This window comes from Scatophagus argus, chromosome 18 (genome assembly GCF_020382885.2).
Source record: "Scatophagus argus isolate fScaArg1 chromosome 18, fScaArg1.pri, whole genome shotgun sequence".
Taxonomy (NCBI): Eukaryota; Metazoa; Chordata; class Actinopteri; family Scatophagidae; genus Scatophagus; species Scatophagus argus.
In genome coordinates, this window is record NC_058510.1 from 600,001 (window position 1) to 615,662 (window position 15,662).

Below are 15,662 nucleotides of genomic sequence, written 5' to 3' on the forward strand. Positions count from 1 at the left end.
CAGATTGATATGCCAATATGATGATACACTCATAGCGCCACCTATTGGCAGTATGCTTTCTGTTTTGGCAGATTTTCCTCTTCCCACACGTTGTACTTGAAGGAACTCCTCCTAGGGAGATGATCAGATCAACCCCAAACTTTGTCACATGGTTCTGAGGACATGATTAAGCAAAAGCTATCAAAAGCTTTTTTGAAAGGTACATGGTGGGGACGGTGTGTCGCTGCACAGTTGATCCTTTGCCAGTATGGAGAAAGTTGCTGCATTTCTTGAATTATTAATCCAATATGCCTTAAACTTAGTAATTACATCAGCCCCTGTCCCAGTTTTCATATAACTCTGTCATCACAAGCGGACGGGGCCAAATTGCTCTGCAGCGCCCCCTAGAATAAGACCTGGGTCACTGTAAGACCTACAGACACGAAAATTGGTACACAGATGTATCGTCTCTATACGAGAAATCTCTCTCTTGGAGGTATCCTCTAAAATATACAGGAAGTCCGCCATTTTGGACAAACTGCGCCAGTTTGTGTTTCACACTCGCCATACTTTATCAAACTCCTCCTAAGGGAATCGTCTGATCGAGCTGATAATTTTTTCAGGTCACTCTGAAGGCATAAAGGACAAAGAGTTATCAACAGCTTTGGTCTGTGTTACACGGTCTGGCTGTTCTTCCGCCACTTGACCCTTCACCAACACACAGGAAATGGATGCATTTTTGCCTGTTTCTCCAACATACTTCATCCAATGTGGATGAAACTTTGCAGTCATGATGAGCATCCAAGTCTCAACACATTGCTATGGTAATATGATGACACATAGCGGACGGGGGACCTGTCTTTTGTACATGTGTATTTTTGTGTACGTCAGTGGACAGTACACCACAGCAGATGACAAAAAGGGGGGAGAGAAGAGAGGATAGGGGAGGGGGTGGCTGCGGCTCCCGCAGACTGAAAGGAGTGCGAGGGCTGGGTCAAAGTGGTAGCGGATTTTCCCCTGTCTGCAGCTGCACTTCATATTGATGAACTTTTTACCTGTTTATTAGGAAAATACAAAAAGAAATGTTTGTGTTTTTGATCATTCATACGTTTTAAATGTCTCCTCTGTTACAATTTTGAGTTTCGATCAAAATGCAGTGTTTTTATTACATTATTACACAAAGACAATCACGGTTTTTCCTAATCAAAAACCATGGGTGGACGGCACAGTGTGGCCCCTGCTAAAAGCCCGGGATGCAGCCTATAGGTCAGGAGATAGGCTGGCTTACAGCAGGGCCCGGAAAGAACTGAAAAAGGGCATCCAGCTGGCAAAACACAGGCACAAGCAGCGCATTGAGGAGCACTTCAATGACAACGATCCACGTAACATGTGGAAAGGCATCAGGACCATCACGGACTACAAGCGGAATGACCAGCAGGTCAGCCATGACCTGACCCTACCTGACACCTTAAACAGCTTCTTCGCACGCTTCGACTCTCCAAGCAGCAGAAGAACTGCTGACCTTCCTCAGCCAGAGGTGCAGCAGCAGCCTCTCGTCCTGCAGCTGCACCAAGTGACCTCCGCTTTGAGGAGAGTCAACACCAACAAGGCTGCAGGTCCAGATAAGGTGTCAGGGCGCACACTGAAGTCATGCACTGACCAACTGGCAGGAGTCTTCCTGGACATCTTCAACCTGTCCATACAGCTGTCCACGGTCCCTGTGTGCCTGAAGTCCTCCATCATTGTGCCTCTGCCAAAGAAATCAACCATCACCTGCCTCAACGACTACCGACCTGTCACTCTGACCCCTATAATCATGAAGTGCTTTGAGAGGATCCTCCTGAGATACATCAAGGACGCCATCCCCGTTGGCCTGGACAGTCTGCAGTTCGCCTACAGGGAGAACCGTTCTACGGAGGATGCCGTCTCGGGAGCACTTCACACGGCCCTGACTCACCTGGAGCATCCTAACACCTATGTTAGGATGCTATTTGTGGACTTCAGCTCGGCCTTCAACACGGTCCCCCCAGATATGTTGGCCCTGAAACTCCACAACCTGGGTTTGTCAGACTCACTCTGCTCCTGGATCAGGGACTTCCTCACCAACAGGCCCCAGGTGGTGAGGATAGGGGAGTCTACATCAGCCCCACTGATCCTCAACACTGGCACGCCGCAGGGTAGTGTACTCAGCCCTGCCTTATTCACACTGTACACACACGACTGCTCTGCTATCCACCCCACAAACATGGTTGTTAAGTTCGCGGACGACACCACTGTAGTGGGTCTCACAATGATGAGACCCACTACAGAGACGAGGTCCAGAACTTGACACAGTGGTGTTCCAGGATCAACCTCATCCTGGACATCAGCAAAACCAAGGAGGTCATAGTGGACTACAGGAGGTCCAGGAAGACCGATCACGCTCCCGTCTGTATACTTGGGAAGGCGGTTGAGCGGGTGGACAGCATTAAGTTCCTGGGCATCCACATCTCCTCTGACCTCTCCTGGTCAGTGAACACCTCACACCTGGTGAAAAAGGCCCAACAATGGCTCTTCTTTCTCAGGAAGTTGAAACGGACTGGACTGTCTACTCAGCTGCTCATGAACTTTTACAGAGCCACAATCGAAAGCATCCTGTGTCTCAGTGTGACTGTGTGGTATGGCAGTTGCACAGCACAGGACAGAAAGGACTTAGCCCGGGTGGTGAGGACAGCACAGGGGATTGTGGGCTGCAGTCTACCAGATCTGGACTCAGTTTACACTGCCCGAGTCCAGAAGAAGGCAAGACGCATTGCCACAGACCCCACCCACCCGGGCAACGAACTGTTTGTACCGCTTACATCAGGAAGGCGGTACAGGAACATTAAAACCAGCACCAACAGACTCAGGGACAGCTTCTTCCCCAGAGCTGTTAAAGCAATAACCCCCATACAGTGAAACACTCACGTCCCACCCCCATACAGGACTTCACACATACACCCTCCCCCGTCTATCTGCATACACATAGTCTGGCATTAAGTGCACTTTGTTTTTATCTACCTCATTTTGTATTTTGTATTTTATATTTTTATATTTTTTCTTAAGTGTGCAATTTCAATTTTCTCCTATTTATAAGTGTGTTTTTAAGCTGAGAATCTGCACAAAATTTCGTTAAGCTTGCATAATGACAATAAAGACTCTTGAATCTTAATGATTACATTCGGATTAAAGAACATATTATCTACAGTATTTCAGGATAGACTAATAGATTATTTAAACATATGTATAGTACAGGTCATGTTTTCAGGGTTTTACTTGTTTGTCCAAGTATCAGCACCAAAAGAAGTATGCAAGGACATGATTGGACATTTTCCTGTAAAAAATAATAGAGGACAGTACAGACACAATGCTAAAGGCTACACCTACATGCTTTGCAGAAAGTGCAATGGTCCAGCTCTGCTTCTCAGAGAAATAGAACTGCTTTTGGGAGTATCATAATTTAGTTAGAGTTTTCATTCAGTTTTCCAGGATTTGTAAAAAAAATATCTGATTTCAGTAAATATAATTCTAAAATAAATAATAAATAACTCAATGTTTTTATGAAAAATATCATTCATAAAAATATTACTTGTGTGATTATCATTTTGGTGTGATTATGAGTTTAGACAACATCTAAAAGGTAAAAAAAATGTTTACAATTTTCTTCTATATGTGGGTCTTTGGGGGTGAATAGTAAAGGTTATTAGATACTGCCATTACAATTTAAATCAATTTCTGATATGGAATTATGATGCATTACCAAAAAACATAGCAATAAGTCAAGTCTTGCACGTTTAAATTAGTACTTACACGTGGAGAAAACACTGGGTCTCATTGCTTAATAAATAGTTTTAATTTTTATGCCGTGGATAGATTGGTGGGGGAGGGGCACACATGGGTGGGCTTGATACACGTTAAGTGACATGACTGGCGGTCGGAGTCATCTGTAATGCACCTTTACCACATTTCCTGGATGTACTGATGATACAGAACAAGCGCTCTTTGACATGACAGCTGAAGGAGCAGACGGGCACAGCGTGCAGGTCAAGTGGCAGAGTGGACTCAAACAGGTAAGTCATCATAACTTTAACATTTATTTACGCGAGTCTGTGAAAAAAACGTCTAAAAGCAACTTCAGCATGACGTATTTGGTGATAGAGTGAAATCGTGAGTTTTGAGGGAGAGCTACTTGACGTTAGCAGAGCAGCTAGCGCTAGCTAATTAGCTACGTCACGGGTCTATTTAAAAGCCAAGAATGCCAAGCTGAGAATGTTTACGCTCCTCCCTCCATGGCTGAAAATCAAGCTTGTTGTTCTGGGTTGTGAGCGTGAGTCTACATTGAAAACAAAGGCTTTATGTACGCAAAAGATACACTTGAAAGAGACACTTGAACGCCCCCCCACACGCTTTAACCACCTTGGCCTTCGATAGACAAGGAAAACCATGATGTGGGACTGTTTGTTAGATGATTGCCTGTTCGCCATCACTCTTAGTAACTAGTATAACTCATTTAAACATTTTCATGAAATGCAATATTTATATAACCCCAAACTCTGTTAATATTATGATATTTTTGTATTAATGATTAGGTATGTGATGGCTTCCCTTAGAGGATGCAGTGGAACATGTTGTGAAAGCACTGGACAAGACTGCAGAACTGGAAGTAAAATACATCAACTCCTATAAAGGTACTGTGTGTTTGCCACCTTCCGTATGCAAGTTTATGACCTCGTTTGTGTAAAATATAAAACATACTTTGTGTTTTATCTTGTTATGAATCCAGTTCACTTTTAATGTGGTGCACTTTAACCCCTCCAGCCTAAACTGTATAAAATAACATTTGTAGTGTTGGTTTTAACAGGTCGAGGGGTGTTTGCCAAATCCCATTTCTCAAAAGGAGACTTTGTGGTGGAGTACAGAGGGACGTTGATAAATTTGGAAGAGTCAATAAAGAGGAAGAGGACCTATCACAGCTCATGTGCTGTTTTCATGTTTGACTTCTACTGGAAAGAAAAGACATGGTGGTAAGGTTTTGATTGATTGTTTTTTTTTTTTCTTTTTTTCGTAGCACTGACAAATCTCATAATAACCTTATGGTGTTACAAGGAACATGAGAGTAATGGCAAATTAGAAAAAAGGTACTTTAATCAGTAATTTAATATTATCAAGCCCAGTCATTTATTTTTTGCTATTCCAAAGCATTGATGCAGCCCAAGAAGATGGCAGCCTTGGACGCCTTGTCAATGATGACCACAGGCACCCAAACTGCAAAATGAAGAGGGTCATTACGGAGGCCAAATCATACCTCTGCCTATTTGCTTTGAGGGACATACAGCCAGGAGAAGAAATTACATATGACTATGGTGGAAATGATTGGCCATGGAGGAAACAGGTATGTCATTATTTATTATCAGTGTCAAATGTGGCTTAAATATAATGCACCAGAATGATTGTTATTTTTGTGCCTCTGTTCAGATTTCGACAATTAAAGAAAGCTTTGCAGCCTATCATACAGTTTTTTTGAGATACTTGTTTTTTTGTATACATTTAAAGAAAATTAAGGCAATGCAGTAATGAGCTTGCACTAATGTGGGTATAACACCTACACAGTAATAATCATTGTGACATAACAGTTTTTTGAATTTCAACATTAGTTCAACATTTCAACATTTCACTTGGAGTAAAAAATGTGCAATGATTGCTGTTGTGAACACTTGTGCACAAACTGCTCGTTAATGATGACCTATTATTTCAGACAGAAGAACAGCCTTGTGTGGCCGAGTCCTCTCACTCTCAGGTCTCCACACCAGCAGAGAAGGTTGCCGAGACACCTCCATCCACCATCACACAGGTAAGAATCAGTTAGTTTCAACATCAGTGTTTCTCTTTTACTCATATAGGTGCAACATTTGCTCTTGTGCCCAGTCTTTGGTTTATTCTGCATTGGTTAAACTGGTTTCCGACATGTTGCCAAGCACAGTATGGTTTTCTTACTAAGTGGGGACCAGCCAGCCATTTACTCTAGCTGCTGTCTTACACACTTGTACGGTGTCTTGTGGGGACCACCGTAGCTAAGTATTACTCTGCACTCTTAGTGACACTGATGAGATTCTTTCATTCTTACAGTCAACTGAAATACACGTCTAAGACAAGGCCTATAACACAGGCTAAGTGTGCTTCCTGTACTTTACATCAGTTCTTGTGTCACAGCTCAGTTCAACCCTGTACAACTTGATATTCACTTGTTTTCAGCTGTACCAGTCACTGCAGTGCTATAGCAAGCTATACAAAACTCATTGTAGCCAGAGACAAGTGAACCTATGGAAAAAAATATGATTTAGAGCCAGGTACACACAGACATTGATGTTTATGCTATAGTCTTCTGTCTTGTTTTCACTGTTGCTTTGTCATGTAGTCTAATAGATTTATTTCTGTTGACAAACTGCTCATTAATGATGACCTATTATTTCAGACAGAAGAACAGCCTTGTGTGGCCGAGTCCTCTCACTCTCAGGTCTCCACACCAGCAGAGAAGGTTGCTGAGACACCTCCATCCACCATCACACAGGTAAGAATCAGTTAGTTTCAACATCAGTGTTTCTCTTTTACTCATATAGGTGCAACATTTGCTCTTGTGCCCAGTCTTTGGTTTATTCTGCATTGGTTAAATTGGTTTCCGACATGTTGCCAAGCACAGTATGGTTTTCTTACTAAGTGGGGACCAGCCAGCCATTTACTCTAGCTGCTGTCTTACACACTTGTACGGTGTCTTGTGGGGACCACCGTAGCTAAGTATTACTCTGCACTCTTAGTGACACTGATGAGATTCTTTCATTCTTACAGTCAACTGAAATACACGTCTAAGACAAGGCCTATAACACAGGCTAAGTGTGCTTCCTGTACTTTACATCAGTTCTTGTGTCACAGCTCAGTTCAACCCTGTACAACTTGATATTCACTTGTTTTCCATTTGTACCAGTCACTGCAGTGCTATAGCAAGCTATACATTGTAGCCAGTAACAAGTGAACCTATGGAAAAAAATATGATTTAGAGCCAGGTACACACAGACATTGATGTTTATGCTATAGTCTTCTGTCTTGTTTTCACTGTTGCTTTGTCATGTAGTCTAATAGATTTATTTCTGTTGACAAACTGCTCATTAATGATGACCTATTATTTCAGACAGAAGAACAGCCTTGTGTGGCCGAGTCCTCTCACTCTCAGGTCTCCACACCAGCAGAGAAGGTTGCTGAGACACCTCCATCCACCATCACACAGGTAAGAATCAGTTATTTTCAACATCAGTGTTTCTCTTTTACTCATATAGGTGCAACATTTGCTCTTGTGCCCAGTCTTTGGTTTATTCTGCATTGGTTAAACTGGTTTCCGACATGTTGCCAAGCACAGTATGGTTTTCTTACTAAGTGGGGACCAGCCAGCCATTTACTCTAGCTGCTGTCTTACACACTTGTACGGTGTCTTGTGGGGACCACCGTAGCTAAGTATTACTCTGCACTCTTAGTGACACTGATGAGATTCTTTCATTCTTACAGTCAACTGAAATACACGTCTAAGACAAGGCCTATAACACAGGCTAAGTGTGCTTCCTGTACTTTACATCAGTTCTTGTGTCACAGCTCAGTTCAACCCTGTACAACTTGATATTCACTTGTTTTCAGCTGTACCAGTCACTGCAGTGCTATAGCAAGCTATACAAAACTCATTGTAGCCAGAGACAAGTGAACCTATGGAAAAAAATATGATTTAGAGCCAGGTACACACAGACATTGATGTTTATGCTATAGTCTTCTGTCTTGTTTTCACTGTTGCTTTGTCATGTAGTCTAATAGATTTATTTCTGTTGACAAACTGCTCATTAATGATGACCTATTATTTCAGACAGAAGAACAGCCTTGTGTGGCCGAGTCCTCTCACTCTCAGGTCTCCACACCAGCAGAGAAGGTTGCTGAGACACCTCCATCCACCATCACACAGGTAAGAATCAGTTAGTTTCAACATCAGTGTTTCTCTTTTACTCATATAGGTGCAACATTTGCTCTTGTGCCCAGTCTTTGGTTTATTCTGCATTGGTTAAATTGGTTTCCGACATGTTGCCAAGCACAGTATGGTTTTCTTACTAAGTGGGGACCAGCCAGCCATTTACTCTAGCTGCTGTCTTACACACTTGTACGGTGTCTTGTGGGGACCACCGTAGCTAAGTATTACTCTGCACTCTTAGTGACACTGATGAGATTCTTTCATTCTTACAGTCAACTGAAATACACGTCTAAGACAAGGCCTATAACACAGGCTAAGTGTGCTTCCTGTACTTTACATCAGTTCTTGTGTCACAGCTCAGTTCAACCCTGTACAACTTGATATTCACTTGTTTTCCATTTGTACCAGTCACTGCAGTGCTATAGCAAGCTATACATTGTAGCCAGAAACAAGTGAACCTATGGAAAAAAATATGATTTAGAGCCAGGTACACACAGACATTGATGTTTATGCTATAGTGTTCTGTCTTGTTTTCACTGTTGCTTTGTCATGTAGTCTAATAGATTTATTTCTGTTGACAAACTGCTCATTAATGATGACCTATTATTTCAGACAGAAGAACAGCCTTGTGTGGCCGAGTCCTCTCACTCTCAGGTCTCCACACCAGCAGAGAAGGTTGCTGAGACACCTCCATCCACCATCACACAGGTAAGAATCAGTTAGTTTCAACATCAGTGTTTCTCTTTTACTCATATAGGTGCAACATTTGCTCTTGTGCCCAGTCTTTGGTTTATTCTGCATTGGTTAAACTGGTTTCCGACATGTTGCCAAGCACAGTATGGTTTTCTTACTAAGTGGGGACCAGCCAGCCATTTACTCTAGCTGCTGTCTTACACACTTGTACGGTGTCTTGTGGGGACCACCGTAGCTAAGTATTACTCTGCACTCTTAGTGACACTGATGAGATTCTTTCATTCTTACTGTCAACTGAAATACACGTCTAAGACAAGGCCTATAACACAGGCTAAGTGTGCTTCCTGTACTTTACATCAGTTCTTGTGTCACAGCTCAGTTCAACCCTGTACAACTTGATATTCACTTGTTTTCCATTTGTACCAGTCACTGCAGTGCTATAGCAAGCTATACAAAACTCATTGTAGCCAGAGACAAGTGAACCTATGGAAAAAAATATGATTTAGAGCCAGGTACACACAGACATTGATGTTTATGCTATAGTCTTCTGTCTTGTTTTCACTGTTGCTTTGTCATGTAGTCTAATAGATTTATTTCTGTTGACAAACTGCTCATTAATGATGACCTATTATTTCAGACAGAAGAACAGCCTTGTGTGGCCGAGTCCTCTCACTCTCAGGTCTCCACACCAGCAGAGAAGGTTGCTGAGACACCTCCATCCACCATCACACAGGTAAGAATCAGTTAGTTTCAACATCAGTGTTTCTCTTTTACTCATATAGGTGCAACATTTGCTCTTGTGCCCAGTCTTTGGTTTATTCTGCATTGGTTAAACTGGTTTCCGACATGTTGCCAAGCACAGTATGGTTTTCTTACTAAGTGGGGACCAGCCAGCCATTTACTCTAGCTGCTGTCTTACACACTTGTACGGTGTCTTGTGGGGACCACCGTAGCTAAGTATTACTCTGCACTCTTAGTGACACTGATGAGATTCTTTCATTCTTACAGTCAACTGAAATACACGTCTAAGACAAGGCCTATAACACAGGCTAAGTGTGCTTCCTGTACTTTACATCAGTTCTTGTGTCACAGCTCAGTTCAACCCTGTACAACTTGATATTCACTTGTTTTCCATTTGTACCAGTCACTGCAGTGCTATAGCAAGCTATACAAAACTCACTTTTACCAGAGCCAACTTTGACCTATGAAAAATCTATGAAATACATGTTTGGTTTGGCTACATTGGTTAAACTGTTGTGTCAGACATGTTGCCAAGCACAGTCTGGTTTTCTGACTCAGTGGGGACTCGCTAGGATATTGTGACACTGATCTAGAATCTTCATAAGTGAAAGAGTATAGTCAGGTTTTGCACATTTTAAATTTTTGCTATGCCTTGTTTTTTTCTTTAATTTAAGCAACGTCAGTGTTTTCACAAGTCCTCTATCAGGCAGCATATGGTTGACAAATCACAACCAACTTGAAACTTTAGAACTACATAAAGACATTTTTAAAGTAATTTGTAGTGGGGTTTTTTAAGTATAATAATACAATAATGCAAACAAGTTTAAATTGAATTCAATAAACAAATTATTCCAAATTGTTTTAATCTTAGTCGTCTTCTTTTGTGTATGTATGTATGTGTGTTATTCATATATTATGTCTTCACTATTTCTTCTCTAGAACAAGGATGAATCAGGACCGATTCTTTCATCAAACAAAGCTGGAGTCGATCGTCACCTTGTAAGCTACACGGATTCTGATGAGTCTCTGTGTCCATGCACCAGTTCCTCCCAGCTAAATGAAAGATACTCACAGTTGATTTCCTGTGAGTCGTTGAGGTCTGAGGTGTTGATCACTGTGGTGTTGGAGGTCAGGGGGCTAGGGGTGGATGCTGGTGGAGGGTCTGGACAAACCTTCTCTTGTTTTTCTGCTCGGCTTTCTGGCATTTCTCCTTCCCTTCAGCTTCTGGCTCAGGCTTTAGTTTCAGTTCCTTCTGCAGATTCCTCTTCAGTTCTGCCAGTCTCTGCTGCAGCTGCTTGATGGTCCTGTTGTTGTTGCTGAGCTGTTGCTCCAGCTCCCGGTTTACTTTCTGGACATGATCTGGCTATCAGCAGGAAGGTTCGCCCTTATGAGCTGGGTCCTGCTCAAGGTTACTTGATTTACATAGCAGAACAGGACTGTTTTTTTGTTTGTTTTTTTGAGACAGTATCACTTAAATGATTGATATTAATGAATCATATTGTAATGTTCACATTCAAAAAATCTGCTTGGATTTGCAAAAAATTGTTTTGATACAATTTATTTTTCTTATGTGATAGCAGGGCTGTCAAGCTATTAAAAAATAGCCCTTGACCCATGTCTGTCTGTTACTTAAGATGACTTGTAGTAATAAAATCTTAAACATTGCATCATTTGCGCTAACTTTGAGAGCTATGTGTTGCAGCTTAGTCTTAAAACTTAAAAAATGACAAGATGAGACTTCAAATCATACATCTTTCGTCATTTTCATACCACATAAGCATTTTATCTGGAAATTAACTTCTATTATTAATCTTCTTATTAATTCAACTCAGATATTCAAATGAATATAGTCTTTTAATATGGTCTAATAAGTCTTTTAAACTAAATAATTACCCCATTATTTTTTTTTCAATGAATATTAACTTATTAACAAAACTTACAAATGATATATTCCTTCAAATAAATGTTTAAACACCATCAGTGTTTAAGGTCTCTACAAAGTAAGTTAAACTTGAAAGTGTGTCAACTGGTCCAAAGGAAGATAGAAAAATCTGAAAGTGTGTATAAGGTTACCCCACAAGTCACTAAAAACCTGAAAAGTCCCCAGGAAGCTGTCCCTGGTCAGGTGAGGAATTCTACTTTGTCTGATTGACAATTTGAAGTGATATGTGTGTTTCTGGCTGCTCCAGTATACCACCTGATTTTTTTCAATGCTGTAAGACCTTCAGAAAGGGTGGTTCCCACATTGCACGTTCATGTCTTGTGTCCCTACAATGTGATATAGACAAGGCTGTGTGTGTGTGTGTGTGTGTGTGTGTGTGTGTGTGAGAGAGAGAGAGTGTGTGTGTGTGTGTGTGTGTGTGTGTGATCTGCAGCTGGCTGGACAGAGGAGTCATGTCAGGCTGCGGGTGTGGACGGATGAGAGAATCCCTCCATGTTTTCTGTCTTTGTTCTTCTGTGTCTTTCTGCTCGTCCTCTCACTTGCACAGTGACAACAAAAATCATACACACACACACAGACACACACACACACCATGTGTGACTGGTTGTGTGTTTATTTGTTGTGTAGACTGGGATGTTTTGCTGTCCTTCAAGTGAGACTTGCAGTGTCAGAATATTTTGGTTACCACATGACTTACATGCTCAGCTCTGATTGGCCATGTTGCTGTCACACTGATGCACATTAACACAGTTCATTTCCTGCGTTGGCTGAAGTTCTGTCGTGAAGTATTTTGAAGCCAGCGATGATCATCCTTTCCTCAGTTTTGTCTGAAGCTTTTTCTTTCTGTGCTTCTGTTTCATTGAATCCTTATAAGATGATGTTGTTGCATCACGTATTTGCATAAGGCTGAACCAGAACGCCCTCACGTCTCTCCACTTGGTTCTGATTCACTATGAGTGGCTCCAAGATAGAACACAGCATCGTCTGCAAACAAAGACAGATTTGCCCGATTCATCATGAAAAGCGTCCTGTCAAACCAGAATCAGCTCTACTTTCCAATTGTGGTCCCAAGTGCTGCTGACTGGATCACTGAGCCTCACTCACTCATTTTCTATACTTTCTTATCCGTCAGGGTCACAAGGGGGCTGGAGCCTGTCCCAGCTGACTACGGGTTCACCCTGGACCGGTCGCCAGTGAATCGCATGGCCAACACACAAAGACAGACAACCACACGCTCTCACACTCACACCTAGGGGGCAATGTAGAGCAGCCAAATGTGTTTGGTATTGTGGGAGGAAGCCGGAGAACCCGGAGAAAACCCACGCAGGCACAGGGAGAACATGCAAACTCCACATAGAAGGGCCCAGACCGGGATTCGAACCTGGAACCCTCTTGCTATGAGGCGACAGTGCTAACCACTGCACCACCGTGCCCGACACCGAGCCCAAAATACTAAACTCTGAAACAGAAGCCATAACTGGACCAGATGTGGTCTCATGTCGGTCATTTATAAACCTTCTTTGCAAGGATTCTTTGCATTTTGTGTTCTTCTTGAGGCTGCAAACAAAATGACCAGAGAGACTGTGAACTTGCATTTTCTTAAAATGCATCAAACCAGTGAAACGTTTTGTCTTTGAGCGGATTCACTCCAGTTCAGCCTGTTTTATGTATCAGCTGCGAGTGCAGGTCATCTCTGGCCTTCGGTCCGTCGATACGACTGAATCACCGACTTTGTTTATTCTGTGTCAGCGCACATTACGAAACCCAGATGTGGTCGGTGAGTTTGTGAATCACATGTGAGGTCAACAGAGTGCAGACGGAGGAGCGGTGCAGTCAGATGTTTTCTTTGGAATCACACGAGGGAATCCCCAAAACGCCCAAATGAAAAATGTCTGCCAAAGAAAAGTGAAAATCAGTCACAGTTTGTGTGAATAAACGACAAGAACGTTGTCCTTCCAGCTGTTATTCCTCTCTTCCAGCGAAGGTGTGAAATGAAGCGTGTTTTAGTTTGAGATATAAGAGTTTAATATTACTGATGCTAATGAAGCTGTTTGGAATAACATGAACTGGGATTCTGAAGTCTTTCATAAGTAAGCGTCTGTAGAAATTCTGCAGTCTGCGTCAGACGAGTCCACCTTGTGTACTGTGTCCCATGAGGCGAACGTTTCTGAACGGTTTTACAAATTTTGTATCCTGTTTTAAATTCACCTTTGAGAACCTGGTCTGGCCGAACAGCAACGTCACCCAGAGCTACAGAATGAACCTTTTCCTGCCGTTGGGTGGGCATTAATCCTTCTCTCAGGTAAACGTTCATATTTATGAAAATCATGAAAATCCAGCGGTGGTGGTTTAGTCAGTCGGGCTGTTGTCTGCACTGGAATACTGCAGCTTAAATTCACAGTCTCATACTGCGTACTGCTATGAGAAACAGTACACCACAGTATGTAGTGTACTGCTTCTCATAGCAGTACGCTACATACTGTGTTCAGTGTGGTCAGTGGTTCTGAATACAGAGTCTTGACAAGAACAGAAAAACACACACACACGGGCTGCAGTCTGACGTCTTATTGGCTGAGGTGTAGACAGGTGTTCTCTGGATAATAGATCAGCCAAGGCCTCTAATTGGCCTGCTGTAGACCTGAGGGGCTCCCTAATTGGTCAGTTATAAATCCTAACTGTCAACAAGTCCCGCCTCTGAGAGGAGAACCAGCAGCACACACACACACGCTGAGAAAGGTGTGTAGGTGTTAACGAGTGATGCAGAGCTGAACACGAGGTCTAAACAGAGAGACGTCCTCGCGGCTCACGCCGGGTCCGCCGCTGTCATCGGATGAATTTACAGTCAGTAAACACAGCAGCTCGACCGCTCGGGCGGCCATGTTGGAGGTCGACTCTGAGAACAGCTGACTGCGCGTCTGTCAGACTTGGTTTTTGGTATAGCGAACTTCCTGTTTATGGCTCTCAGCTCTCATTGGTCCGTATGAAGCCATAAACCTTTGAAAGGCCTGACACAAGTGCTCCCTGAGGCTTTCAACCTGCAGTCTGAGAAGCACGTGAACGGCGGCGAGACGTTTGTGATTTCCTTCCAGATCGACTCATGTCAGGGTTTTTCTGATCTGATCATCTGATTAGCAAGACAGTCGTTTGTCAGGGCCTTCAGAGACATCTACGCACGTCCATTCAGCTTCCTCTGTGGCTAACATTTGGTTACGTTTGTGCTAACAACTTCCTGTTTGTCTTCAAAGCAGATGTCTTTGGTAGGAGATGAACAGCGGCCTGCTGTGTCAAAGTCGGTCAGGTGTGTCGACAGGTGAGGGGGTGCGTTTGCTGTGCAGTGTTTAGATGGGTGGTGTGTGTCAAAGAACACGTGATTACCACAATCCAAGGTTCCAAGAGCATTTCTACACTGTGGTGCTTTAAAGGAAATGACCTGAGCACCGAGTACCACCACGCACTGCAGGTCCTCCTCCGAGCACCTGAGGACCAGCAGACCTCCAGAAGACTTTGCACTGTCGCAGAGAAAACTTCTGAGCATCCTGTTGTCTGTGTGTGTGTGCGTGTGTGTGTGCGCGTGTGTGTGTGTGAGATCTGGATGAGGCCTTTGTCTGTGGCGGCTGTCAGTTCCGATGTGTTTCCCAGACACACACACGCACACACGCACCAACAGGTCAGAGAGAAAAGTGACTCAGCTCTCCCAGTGGTCCCATACACTTTCTTTACTGGGTTTACACACACACGCACACACACACACACACACGGTTTCGTTTTGTGTGTTTTTTTTCTCCCAAAAGTTCTCATGACTCTAAAGGAGCAGTCCAGCATTCTGAATGACAAGGTGAAGGTGAAGCTGTGATGATTGGCTGTGCTCCACCTGGCTGTGCTGGTCTGGAGTTGAAATGGAGTTCAGCCGTTCATTTCAGCCCCTGATTCAAACCAAACTGATCAGAAAAATGGACACGTGAACCGACATCAGCATGACAAGAACTGCCTACAGTGACAGAAAACATCCTTGGGAAAAAATTATTTGATGTGTTTGTCCCATCTGCTGACATTGAGGGGGAGGGGCTTACGAGCTGTACTGCAGTCGTGATTGGTCAGGTCAATAAACTGAACTGAGGCCTGGACCTGAAGCTTCCTGCAGAACGCTGACGATGTCCACATGTCCTCCTCATAAAGTGAAGGATTAAAGCAAAGCTCTGTTTGTCCTCTCTGGGCACCTGTCATATAAATACAACTGGAGTAGTTTACATATCTCTTACTTTCACTGCTGCTCCCTGTCTGTCCACTTCA

The 15,662-nt window shown here is 43.1% G+C and overlaps 2 long non-coding RNA genes across 2 annotated transcripts; both read left to right on the plus strand.

The window, feature by feature from the left end:
* Positions 1–3,764: 3,764 nt before the first annotated feature.
* LOC124050009 lies at positions 3,765–5,812 on the plus strand. Its single transcript, XR_006841521.1, has 5 exons — positions 3,765–4,067; positions 4,587–4,685; positions 4,859–5,021; positions 5,197–5,389; positions 5,753–5,812. It is a non-coding gene; the product is annotated as an uncharacterized LOC124050009 (long non-coding RNA).
* Positions 5,813–6,505: 693 nt separating this feature from the next.
* On the plus strand, positions 6,506–11,100 carry LOC124050010. The gene is made up of 2 exons (XR_006841522.1): positions 6,506–6,565; positions 10,370–11,100. It is a non-coding gene; the product is annotated as an uncharacterized LOC124050010 (long non-coding RNA).
* The last annotated feature ends 4,562 nt before the right edge of the window (positions 11,101–15,662 follow it).